We start from the raw sequence: 13785 nt of genomic DNA on the forward strand, positions 1-13785 counted from the left end.
CCTTTTGATGCGAGCTTCCGCTTGATGTTCGACCTATTCTTCTTATCTTTTATTCTTTTAAAAATAGTCAGTATCGATACTCGTACCCCACTATCACTAGTGTCGGGAATCGGGCTGCGACAGGGTGGTATCAGAGCAGGTCGTCTGCTCTGAGTCTATTGCTTGACTGAGTTGAACCTTTGATTGTTTCTACTCTTTTAAAATTGAGTACTAGCCTAATTTGAATTCTTAGGCTAATTTGAGAGAGTCAGTTTGAAACGAAACCCCAGCACCCCATCTCCTCCGGCTTAACGAGGTAAGAGGTTGATGTTGTTTCTTGTTGCTTTCTTGTTGAGAGCTGAGTTTGATTCACTAATGAGTCATGTATTGTTTTAATGACGAAATTGTGTGATATGATGAATTCTGATACGAGGCAGTTGATGTGAAATACGAGGAGAGATGTTGAGACTAGTATCTACGGGATTGACGAGGCTGAGGCCATCACTCACCTGATTCCACAGCTGCCCCTCGAGTGGCAAGACTGGGCGACTTCGCTGGTGCCGCAGTATATCTGGAGGACTGAGTTCGGGCGGTTGGTGAGCGCCAATTTTCGTGGTTTCATCGCGACGTTGAGCCACCGCTACCTTGTTTATGGCGAGCCACCTTCACCGCCGTATGGAGAGTCTGAGGGACCAGCCTAGGGAAGGGAGCTTGTTGTTGTGCCCCCACTTCCCGAGGAGCCATTTCCGATTGCCCCTCCACCCCCAACTGATCCGATTCCAGTTTCTTTTGAGCCTGATGTTTCAGAGCCGATGGTTTTCGAGGCGTACTCTCCAGTGGTAGAGCATGACCCGTTTGCGTTTCTATCCCTTATTCTTTTTCCCAGCGCTGAGTTACCGCCTTGGGATTTGACACTGGCAACGGCACCTTTGCCATTGCCACCTGTTGAGTCGGCATAGCCGATTGTTTCTGTTGAGCCTCAGATACAGTATGTGCCCTTTGATCCTTATCCGAGGGTTGCCCCGTTGCCTGAGCCGGGCACTTTGGCTTTTCAGACGTATATACACTCGATTTTATATTCACCGTCCCGAGACGCCCATGAGGGAAGGTCTCGGCCAGTACACCTGGACAGTGATGAGGAGGACTCGGATGAGGAAACTCCAGAGATGACGGTTGGCCACGGAAGGACCCAGCCATTACAGCATCATATTACTGCCGACAGAGTCGAGACGTGGGTACCTGTTCCCGAGGTGCCGATTTATGGTCCGATGATGGACACCGATGTCGAGGATGAGCCGAGCGACGATAGTGTCTACCGACTGATCGACGAGTACGAGAGTCAGGAGTCGGAGCCGAGCGAGGAGACGGAGCCGAGTGAGGATATGGAGGTTGACGATGCGACGAGCAGGATTTCAGAAGACGACGACTAGCGATCACGTGTATCTAGTAGACGCGTACATATGTATAGATGCATAGTCGATATATACGTATATGTATATATATAGGTAGAGAGGCATGGTATAGTATGTATGTGTAGATAGTATATATCTATAGGTGCTTAGTACCTATGATGCTGGTATAACTAGAGCATCATTTTAGTGTTAGGACCTTTGTACATAGGATCCTACTTTTGTAAAAGACCTCGAGAGAGAGGCAATTTTCCTTATATATGTATATACAGAGATGTAGTTGATTAGTAAGTTTCACTATCTTTATCAGAGCTTTGAGAATGATGATGAATGAGAAATAGAGATTGATGAGAATTACGAACGATGATAGACGAGAAATAGACTGGATGAGAGTTTTGAGAACTTTGAGATCACAAATAAGATATAGAAGTGAAATGAGAAACGAGGATTTGTATTTCGTAACGACGAACGGTTAGTTTAAAAGTCGATAGTTATATATTTCTTTTTCCTTTATAATATACCTCCGAGAAGAAGAGGGAACAGAAGGAACATAAATCGAGAAGAAGATGAAGAAGTGGAACAGAGAAACCAACCGTTGAGATAATACGACGAGAGTTAGAGTTTTCATCGCGAATAAGAGATACGACCCTAATAGGACGAACGTATTATGGAGACCTCATGGGATGCATAGATACTATTGACCAATTGTACTTTGAAATAGAGATACTTTTACCGGAACCGCGCGTATCATCGCTAGAGTAGTCATGAGAGTAGACTTATTGAGTCCCTATCCCGCTTGGTCGTATTTAAATTTTTCTGCATCCATTTGAACTCCAACAGGAGATGAACTATTCGCTATTGAGAAAATTTTTCCAGATCCACTGTGTTCGAGCCTGAGCCGTTTGTGTTGGAAATCTTTACCCTTTGCTTTAACAGTGGACAATTTATTCATTCATTTTCCACTTAGTGGATTGCTTCTACTTCCAGTATTGATTTATTCCCATCATGTCATATCTCAGTTTTTATTCTAGATTCTGTTCTAGCTTTTGATCTTACCTTGATTGTAACTTCTTCATTATTCTTGAAATAGCACTGGCTATTATGGAATCATTCCATTACTTGAGCTCGTCTTGTTCAAGATCAGACATTTTTATTCATCACCTCCTATTTCCCTACCACATCCGACAAGAGTTAGGATCGTCTAGGTAATTAGGATGGTATAATAAGAAGAGTGTTTGGAAGAAACTCGAATTATGAGAGCATTCGTAGAATATAATTATTACGGGACGAGCACGACTTTACGATTATGGATTTTCTTATATTAGCCATGTATTCCGAAAGCTAATCAATTCGAGGACAAGAAGAAGTGATGCTAAGCCAGAATAGGCGATAGCAGATTCAAGAAGATCGAGATGATGGGTTAGAGGCAGATAATGTTTTCCACGATAGCAGACTGAGATGACGACTAGTATAGAAGTAGCATCGTCGTAATAATAGGGGATGTTTTATTTTCGTTTTGCCCCGCAATTAGTAAGAGTTCTCGAAAGAGAAAATTTTCTTATATGTCTATATGACGATGACCAGAGAGTCTCTATGCTTGAGTAGAGTTTTGAGCTGAGGTTGCGATGATAGACATGAGATATGTCTTTGACGATGAGTTATGAGAATCGAGAAAATAATATGATGTCGAGTAAGAGTCTTACGATTTGTGAGTTATGAGAATTAGTTCTAAGGTTGATATATGTTCCCTTAGACTTTTACCGAGAAAGAAAAACCGATCGAAGAAAGAAATAGAGTTGACGATATGAGATAAGGCAATAAAACCGTAGCTGAATACGAACGTCAGTTTCGCGACTTGGTTCGGTATGCCACTTGTCGAGAAGAGTTGAACGAGAAGATGTTCGATCAGGCTTGAGACAAGAAGTACGAGACGATTTAACGAGTCAGAATGCGGTTATGTGTACTGAAGCATTAAATAGAGCATTTGATATAGAACTGGCAATGCAGCCAGAGAACGTGATTTGAGCTTCAGCACCCAAACGAGTTAGAGCACTCAGACGTGCAATCCATCCTTTTCTGGATGCAGGCAAGAAGAAAAGAGAAAATGGGACGACCGAAGTCAAGATCCCCAAGGAGCCGTGGCGGAGTCAAAATACACCACCGCGACATCAGAACTGAGATGAACAGCCTTATAATTGGCCCAGCTGCCCCAGCAGCAGTTTTTCAAGGACCGCGAGGGTTATCGCTTTGTCGAAGAGCAATAAATTACGTCGGAGATAACGCAAGATGAAAAAGAATAGCTGTTACACCTGTGGAAGGGTCGGACACTACTCGCATCAGTGTCCGAATCGTCAGCAAAGTGGAAGCGAAAGACGATCGAGTCAGTTTCGGCCGCAACTCAAAGCAATGGAGGGAACTCTACCGCTACCTCTACCACAGCGACAACAGCCAGCCTACCGACCACATCAGTCAGAAAGGCAACTACCAGCCCCGCAGGCGAATCAACCGCATCATCAGAAGCTGTTCGTGTGTAAGTAGAAAGCACCAGACAAGAACAGAGGAAATTTGTCAGAGATAGGCAAGTTGAAAGATGTACCCATAGTATTTTTGTTCGACACCGAACGTAGAGCCTGCTCCACAACCTCTAAAGAATAGCCACACCCATAGGCAAAATTTCTACGGTTTCATCCGTATGCCCTAACTTAGAATTCGAGTTAAAATCGACTAAGCTCGAGGTTAGAAATCTGAGACTGATGCCTATGTGGCACTTGGATATAATTTTGGAATGGACTGGTTAGAAAAGAAAACCATGTGAAGATACAATGCAAGGAGAGACGGATATCTTTTCAGCCACCTGGCCAAGAACCTACTTCCTTCATTAGTATTAAGAGAAAATGGAAGAAGACGCCGATCATCTCGGCACTGCAAGCAAGAAATCTCTTGCGAAGAAAAGATACAACCGCGTACGTTGTATAATTGAACCAGAGAGATGAATTTGAGGCAAACGTTGACGACGTACCAGATGTGCGAGAGTATAAAGACGTTTTTCCTGAGACTTTATCGGGATTACCCCAAATCGACAGCTTGAGTTTACAATCGAGTTAGAGCCTAGCGTAGCACCGACGTCGAAAGCGCCGTACAGAATGGCCCCCACAGAGTTGCAAGAGTTAAAGCGGCAACTCCAAGAACTTCTAGATATGAGTTTCTTTCGACCCAGTGTTTCCCCGTGGGGAGCACCAGTTCTTTTCGTTAAAAAGAAGGATGGAAGCTTAAGGCTGTGTATCGATTATCGAGAGTTGAACAAAGTGACGTTAAAGAATAAGCATCCGTTACCTCGAATCGACGATCTGTTCGATCAACTACAAGGAGCAAGCACCTTTTTACAGATTGACTTGAGGACGGGATACCATCAGCTGAAGATACGATCGGAAAATATTTCCGAAGACGGCATCGCGTATGCATTATGGCATTACTATAAACTCAAAGATGTTTGGAAGATATGTCTTTCGGTTTGACGAACGTCCCGACAATATTCATGGACCTCATGAATCACGTTTTTCACGAATACTTAGATAAGTTCATGTTAGTCTTCATAGACGATATCCTGATTTACTCGAAGAGTAAACGAGAACACGAAGAGCATTTGAGGATCGTGTTGGAAAGATTACGAGTGGAAAAGTTGTATGCGAAGTTTAGCAAATGCGAGTTTTGGCTTAAAGAAATCAATTTTCTCGCCCATATTGTTTCTGCGAGAGGAATTAAAGTGGACCCAGCGAAAGTCCAAGCGATACATGAGTGGAGATCGCCAACCACACTGCACGAGAGTCATAGTTTTCTGGGATTAGCAGGATACTATCGACGTTTTATTGAGGGCTTTTCAAAAATCGCTAAGCCATTGACGCACCTGCTGAAGAAAGAAGTCAAGTTCGTTTGAACGAACAAATGCGAGCGAAGTTTTCAAAGCTGAAGAATGAATCATGAGCAAAGCTCATGATACCTTTTACACCGCACAGGCGGAAAGTATAAAAATGTGCCAAGACTGAAACGACGCTTTGATAGGAGAATAAGAAGCGAGAGAGGACATCTTTCGTAGAAGGATGTTTAACGTGTTAACACGTGAAGGTGCCACTTTGGCAACCTTATACAATTATACCTATTAGAGACTTTCACAATAGAAGTGGAACCACATAGCCATGAATTATGGCATCGATTAGCAAAATCGAGAGAAGAAAATCAAACAGTTGAGTAATCACTGATAGATTCTTTCAACGTTAGAAATGATGTTTGTGTGAGTTTTTCCCTATCCCGGGGAGCATGTCATTTTCGAGTTAACGAAGAACTCAAACCGAGATATATATAGGACCTTATGATATGTATTAGAGTAAATAGGCCATGTAGCCTATAAACTAGCGTCGCCTCTGAGCTTCGCGAACGTCCATGACGTTTTCCATGTTTCTCAATTGAGAAAGTTCGTGTTTGATCCAAAACACGTCATCTATCAAGAAGAAGTGTCCCTGGAACCAGTTTTGAGCTACGAAGAGATAAACCTGATGCTATGCAGGACTGGAAGATCCAATAATTGAGGGACGAATCGATTCCTTTGATAAAAATCCAATGGAGATATCACAGTCAAGAAGAATCAACATGGGAAGTTGAAGAGAAGATGAAAGAGAAGTACCCAGAACTTTTTCCCGAAGGTGAATAACTCAAATTTCGGGACGAAATTTTTTTTAAGGGGGGTAGGATGTAACACCCCGTACTTTTCCTCATGTTGTGAGATAGTGTCTTAACACTATTGAGAGTACTGAGATGTCGAATTACGAGACTACTTTTTTTATGAGCAGATAAGACAGATTGTCTTTTAAATAGAAATACGAGTGAATAAACCGATGATGGAATTAGAGTGATGAGATTTGAGAAATGAGTAGAGATAGAGATGCTGATTGAATTGAGCTGAGATTTTATTTTATTTCCAACTACCGGGAATAGAGTTACCGGATACCGAGTTATCAGAGATTGACTGTCCTATTAAGAAAAATAGGAATAATGAGTTGGAAATAGAGTCGAGGAAGAAAGAGTGAGAAACCTTGATAAATAGAGTCGGTCAGAGAGACGTCTAGCTTATTTGAGTCTGCCGACTGTTTTGATGTGATGTTATGTGAGTTTACGTGACTGAATGATTATGTGATTTTGTGACGTGTGTCAATATGACCAAATTATTATGATTTTTATTTGAAACCTTAGCACTTGGGAATTTTTATTAAGTTTCCAAAGAAAGTGCGGTTTATTTTTACCGAGAAATCGAACGATGCCGGTTTATGGAAATTTTTCCAAGCATAATTTTTTTTAAAAATTATTTTTCCTATGATGAGGAATATTATAATTGAGTGAGTGCACTAATATTAGTGCTATAATTATTCTATTTTGGTCACATGAATAATTATACTATGGTACTTTATTAATGAGTAATATTTCCATAGTTTTTGTGATTATTATTTAATCACCCTTCTCACATGATTTATTTTTAATTTCCCAAGTATGAGACTAATTACTAAAATTTACTAAGTGTAGAGATTGAGAGAGTAGAGATTTAGAGAGTAGAGATTAGAGAGAGTGTAGAGATTAGAGAGAGAGAGATCAAGGCATTAATTGCCAAATATTTCATAAGATTCTCAAATCCTCTTTAAAGATTCACAAATCTTTTATAAGATTACCAAGATCATTTCATATCTTGCAAATTCCTCTCTCTCCTTCTCCCCTAACTTTCGACCACCACCTCTCTCCCCTTCATCTCTCTACTTTCCACCATTTTCCTCCATTGATGCACCTTCGAAGCTTCACCAAAATATGCCAAACACATAAATCACCAACAAAATCCCACCTTAAACACCTTCCATCTCCTTAGATTCAAGAAGATCCATGGAGATTCAATCTTGAAGATAGTGAGAGAAAATTTGATATTTGGTGTAAACTTGGGTAAGTGATCTCCATATTCATAGACTAGACTTGTAAGAGATTGTATATGAGTATTCTTGAGAGTTTGAAGCAAGAAAACCACCCCCTTCATTTTTCTCTAAATTTTCGAAAATATGGGTGTTCTACCCTTCAAAAATTTTTCTTCTTCTTTCCTTGAATTGGGGTGAGAAAGATGATCTATGTGATGTTCAATGATGATTGATGTGTGTTTTGAAAAGCTATGCTTTGAGATTCAAACTTTGATAAAGTTTAGTTTACCCAAAATTGGGAACTTTTGAGTTGATGGTTTAAGTGATGAATTGATGATGTAAATGAGTCTATGAGATGTATATGATGATGATTGATGGAGTAAATTGAGTATATGATGTCAAATGATGATTTTGATATGAGTTAGTTTACTAAAATTAGGGCTATGTGTATCTATGCTCTAATTTGTAAATTGATGGTTTATATGTGAGTTAAATGGGTTAAGATTAATAGATATATGATGAGATTAAAGATCCATGTGAGTTCATAAAATGTCAAAGAGTTTAGTTTGGTAAAAATTGGGATTTTCTTGTCTATGTGTTTAATAAATGATTTGGCTTAAGATATGTGTAATTGAGCATGATGTTGGTGTTTTAATATGTTTGATTAAGTCTATTGGAAGCTAAGTAAAATTTTGACTTGAGTTAGTTTATGAGAGTTTTTGAGTTTTCATATTTTGAGAAGTCAATAATTGATAAAATGAGGTCTAATTTGCTTTATGACCATTTTGTGAAGTTGTCATGTTTTTGTTGAAAGTTTATGTGAATATATGAGTTTTTATTAAAATTTGGTTGGTATGATTATAGGGGATTTATGTGTATAAAATGAGTTATAAGAAGTATGAGGTCATTTTGAATGATTGAGTGTTTTTAAGCATGAAATTGAGAAGAGGATTTACTTGATACGTTGTAGAAACGTTTTCCTTGAGATTTGAGTTAAGATGTAAAAGAGGAGAGTTAATTTGAGTATGATGAGTATTTTAAATGTTTTTGAATGTTTTTGAGTGTTATATGTGTTTAAAATGAGCTTTGATTGGTTTTCTTTGAAGGAATGTTGAATTGAGCATTTAAGAGTTTGAGATGAGTTTTTGGTGACTTTTCGTAGGCTACTGACCTACTGTGATCGACGGGTTGTCGATGTCTAATGACTTTGAAAATTTTCCAACATGTCCCTACATGCGGCTTGAGCATACCGGTAAAATTTCAAGTCATTTGGACTTGATTTACTATTTTTATAAAATGCAAAACCAAATCTGCACATTTCTACCGGGAATTTCAGAGAACAGGGGACAAAGTCATTCATTTCAGTAGCTTCCTGTGTGATCTAGCTTTCCAAAATTTTATGGTATCAACCTTACTGTATGGGATAGATATCCACCAAATTTGAGCTCATTTTGACAACGTTTACTATTTTTCAAAAATCAATGTTTCCGATTGCTCAAAACTGCCGAATATGGTAGACCGTGGTAAAAACGCCATATCTCCCAAACCACTTGGAGTTTCTGACTCTACTTTTTTTTAAATGAAACTAGACTAAAATACCTTTCTTTTGGTATGCGTCTGAAGTCCAGGAGATGTCGGAGTCAGAACGTGTTAAATTTTGAAGTTGAGTCAGTGGGAAAACAGGACATGATTTGTTGATGTTTGATTGTATTTTCTTATGTGCCTTATGTGTTTATGTTGCCTAAGTGTTTTAATGAGATTAGACGAGTCTTATATGAGAGATAAATCGAGACTTAGAACCATGATTTTCTTGAAACCTATCCTTGGACTTAAGGATTTAGAGTTGATTAAGAGATAGAATATAAGATAGAGCATGAGTTAAGGCATGAGTTTTTGTCGTTGAGTTCTAATCGGGATTCATTTTATGACATGAACCTTCGATGATGACGATGATCCCTGAAGACACGAGCAGAGCAAGGAAGTAAGTAACTCCGCTTTGACGGGAGTGTTTGAGTAAGGTCTTCAGGTGGGCAATATTTTGAGTATATGTTTATCATATGAACTTTCTAAAATGATTTGATGATGTTATGAGATTAACAAATGATTTGAGTTAAATGATATTTGAGAACTGTTTGACTTGCCAATTTTTGATGTTGAGCTTGTGTGTTACCCTCTACTGATGAGACGAATTCGGTCCTGCCACAAGCGGGATTTTGTGCACAGAGGTGACTGCGAGCCGTCTTCGGGTCGGCCGGTCACGGTACTTGAGAGGGAGGCCTACTTCTCAGTACCTTTGATAATGACGAGTTGTAGATGTGGTACATACATGATGAGTACTTTGATAGCGCTATCGTTTCTTTATGATATCATGATTATGAAAACTGCATGCACAGATTCATTTACGCTAACTTTATTTCTGTGTATTGCTGAGATGTGGCAAGCTTCAAACTTATAGCTCTAAGAGCGCCTTTCTTGTTTTTCGGCGTTTGCCCACTGAGTATTATATACTCACGCCCTGCATATATTTCTAAATGTGCAGACTAAGCGAGGAGCGAGATTGGTCTGGTGCTGGCGGGGAAATGTTGGAGGATGTATTTACTTTATCGTATTTCCATTTTGACGATAAAGTCTTGATGATTGATATACTTTAATTTTCTTTTGAAGTTAAGCAATGTACTCACGGTTATATGTCTTCATACATATAATCGGTTCGCCTTTTGCTGCGATACTCTGCATATTATGATTCCTTACGAAAAATGAGCGATACCCGTTTTGTTTTTGTTCGTGAAATTCCTGATAATTAAAAAGTTATAACGACATTGACGATTTTACCCTTGGGTTCATTTATAATGATTTCTTTAACACCTTTTGATGCGAGCTTCCGCTTGATGTTCGACCTATTCTTCTTATCTTTTATTCTTTTAAAAATAGTCGTATCGATACTCGTACCCCACTATCACTAGTGTCGGGAATCGGGCTGCGACAAGTGCTCACAGATGAAGTCTATGTAGAACAACCTCCAGGGTTTGAGGTTGCTGGACCAGAAAAGGTGTACAAGCTGAAGAAAGCGCTCTATGGGATGAAGCAAGCACCAAGAGCGTGGTATGATACTCTCTCGGAGTATCTGGTTGAACAAGGCTTCAAAAAGGGATCTGTGGACAGAACTTTGTTCACTCTCAAAGAAGGAGAAGATCTCTTGCTTGTTCAAATTTATGTCGATGACATAATCTTCGGATCCAAATCCGAACACATGTGCAAGAAGTTTGCTGACATCATGACCAACAAGTTTCAAATGTCCATGATGGGAGAAATGAATTTCTTCCTCGGATTGCAAGTCAAGCAGACCAACGAAGGAATACTGATCAGCCAGTCCAAGTATGCCAAGGAGCTGATAGCTAAGTTCGGTATTCAGCACATGAAGTCAGTCAAGATCCCAATGAATACAAACTGGAAAGTTGATCCAGATTCAGCAGGAAGCTCTGTTCCTTCGAAGAAGTACAGAGAAATCATTGGATCTTTGCTGTATTTGACTGCGAGCAGACCAGATATCGCATTTGCAGTCGGGGTATGTGCAAGATATCAATCAGATCCTAAGGAAGCTCATTTGGATGCAGCTAAGCGAATTCTGAGATATCTCAAAGGCACACCCAATCTAGGATTGTGGTATCCAGCAGACGACGACATCAAGCTCACCGGATATTCAGACTCAGACTTCGGTGGATGCAAGCTTGATCGCAAATCAACCTCCGGAACTTGTCAATTCCTAGGCAACAAGCTCATCTCTTGGTTTTCAAAGAAGCAGACTTCAGTCGCCACCTCTACAACTGAAGCTGAATATGTTGCTGCCGGAAGCTGCTGTTCACAAATCCTGTGGTTAGTCCATCAACTTAAGGACTATAGGATCGACGAAAAGGAAGTTCATATCTATTGCGACAGCTCCAGTGCTATTGCAATCTCCCAGAATCCAGTTCATCATACCAGAGTCAAGCATATTGAGATTCGACATCACTTCATTCGTGATCATGTCGAAAAGAAGAATGTCTCTGTGGAATGGATTCCCACTGCTATTCAGAGAGCGGACTTACTGACCAAGGCTCTTCCAGAAGAAAGGTTCAATGATCTATGTGCAAAGATCGGCCTCATCAACCCTGAAGAGTGATGCTGTGTTTGAAGATTTTCTCAAACAGTCATGCTGACTGGTGGTCAACCAACTGCGGCCGCTACGATCGCCGACGTGGAAAGCAATGAAGTCCGAATGCTCATCTGAAGAAGAAGTCATCCTGATGAATCTACCAGGATCACGTGGTATCAACTGACTACGATGATCAGTTGATCAGTAAGTATTTTAAATGCTTACTTTTCAAAATCAGTTATTTCAGTATAGAGATTTAAGTTTTTAGTTCAAAACCTTTTCTCTAACTGATCAGTTTCTTTCAAAAACTTTAACTGATTGTTGGAATTGTTGGAATATGGAATATCCGAAAATGACAAGATTTTTATAAAGTGAAATTCTGTTTTGATTGAACTTGTCCTGATCTTATTGCCAAAAATCCATCCAACCTTTTTGCCTCTGCAATAAAATTTCTTGAAACGCTCATTGACATGACATAATGTAATGATGCCTTTCAAAGTCCCTCGCAGTGACGGCGGACGCGAAATTTTTCTTCAATTGCATTTTAGGCACAGTTTTCGAAAAACTTTTTCATCTTCTACATGGTTCACATTCTGCCTATTTATACCATGTTGTCTTCACGATTTTTTTTCTGCATCAACTAACAAATCTCCACAGCCTTCACTGTGAGAAAAAGCTTCAATTGTTTCCAAAGTTGCAGAGAAAAATTTGTTCCGACTAAAGGAAAAATCTATGACTGCAAAGTCATGGAGTGGAAGAATGACGCTCACATACCTGGTCTTCACCGGACCCTTCCACTGGATCTCAACGTCTCTCCGGCGTCAAAGTTTGCTCTACCCTCACTTGTATCCAGCAAAGCGAGTGTCTTCTATCCTCATGCCCGGTGCATCGGTTTGAAGTACCTGTCTGAAATAGGACAGACTTCATCGTCTTCACTAAAAGGTCTCTCGCTTTTTGTGGAAAACCAATGCGGAGCAACAACAATGAGCAGGAACTCATTGTCAACCGGCGCTATGTCAACAGGGAGACGCTCACAATCTCCTCTGAACTGATAACCCCTCACCCCTTAAAACCTCTGCTTCTCTTATTTTTTTTCTCGTCATCTGTTTCTTCTTCCTAACCTCCTTCTAAGCCTTCGCCTTCTACATCCCCCATGACCCCAATATCTTCCTCCTGCGAACTTTCCTTCGCAGGATATGTGCTTCCTTCTTATGTTCGTCCTTCTGTTTGATGTTGCCAAAAAGGGGGAAAGAAGAACAATCTAATGAACTTAAGTCGGATAAGCAACATGATCATCCTATTTCATCCGATGATCATGAGGAAGATACGCCAAGAGGACAAGACCTCAAATCAACGGAACACAAGTGAGAGTGGAACAAGCTTAGGAACACGAAGACATGAAGACAGAAGATGAAGATCAAGAAGTTCAAGGCGCAGCCAAGCAGACTGCTGGAGTCCATGGTTTATCCATGATGTTTTTGTTTTTCTTTTTACTCCAATGTAAGTCTTGCTCTGTACCTCGACTGATGGCTTATCAGTCTTATTAATGAAATGAACTTCTTTTTGATCTCAACCTGAAGACAATGACTCTTTGTCCAGGCTCTGATTATGGTTTTTGTGTCTTCTTTAAGTTTTGTTTTTAGAACTGTTTTCGTTCTTGCTCTAAGTACAAGTTGTTTAGGTTCTATTGTTAAGGGGGAACTGTTTTCACCTCTTGTTTAGAACTTGTACTATGAGTTCAGTCTCTTTGTTGTCTAGAACTGCTGTGTGGTTTTGGCATCATCAAAAAGGGGGAAATTGTTGGGAACCTTGTGGAATATCATAACCCTTGTTTTGATGATACCAAAAATCATAGGACTTATTTGTAATAGACTAGAATCGTTTTGAACTCAAGTGTTAGAGTTCGTTTCTAGTTTAGTTACAGTGTCGAAGACTGAAGAATGAAGACTGAAGACTGAAGACTGGAGTTACCAACTGAAGTATCAGTTGAAGAATCAGTTGAAGACTGATTATTTAATGTGCGCAATGGACTGATACTAAAGTCAAGTATCAGTTGAACATTCCTCCTAGGACTGATCTTCCAACGTTCAGAGGAAGCCACGTACACACAAGTACAGCCGCATTAAATGCAGAGATATCACAATATCTTATCTCTGCAGAGGTCATTCCTATCTGGTGGTTACTTTTCAGAGATGTCACTTCTCCTGTCCATCAAAGAGAGTCGTTTCTACACAGACAAGGAACCTCGAAGATTGAAGCCTCAACCCAAATTCAAATTGCTCTCCAACGGAAGAAATCTTGAGGACGATTTACGCCAACG

General features: G+C 40.0%; 1 long non-coding RNA gene across 1 annotated transcript; it reads left to right on the plus strand.

Annotated features, from left to right (window-relative positions):
- The first annotated feature begins 6831 nt into the window (after nt 1–6831).
- Nucleotides 6832–10197, plus strand: LOC131003837 (uncharacterized). Its single transcript, XR_009094808.1, has 3 exons — nt 6832–7364; nt 9296–9359; nt 9873–10197. It is a non-coding gene; the product is annotated as an uncharacterized LOC131003837 (long non-coding RNA).
- The last annotated feature ends 3588 nt before the right edge of the window (nt 10198–13785 follow it).

The sequence above is a fragment of the Salvia miltiorrhiza genome, unplaced genomic scaffold, assembly GCF_028751815.1.
Source record: "Salvia miltiorrhiza cultivar Shanhuang (shh) unplaced genomic scaffold, IMPLAD_Smil_shh original_scaffold_273_2, whole genome shotgun sequence".
Taxonomy (NCBI): Eukaryota; Viridiplantae; Streptophyta; class Magnoliopsida; order Lamiales; family Lamiaceae; genus Salvia; species Salvia miltiorrhiza.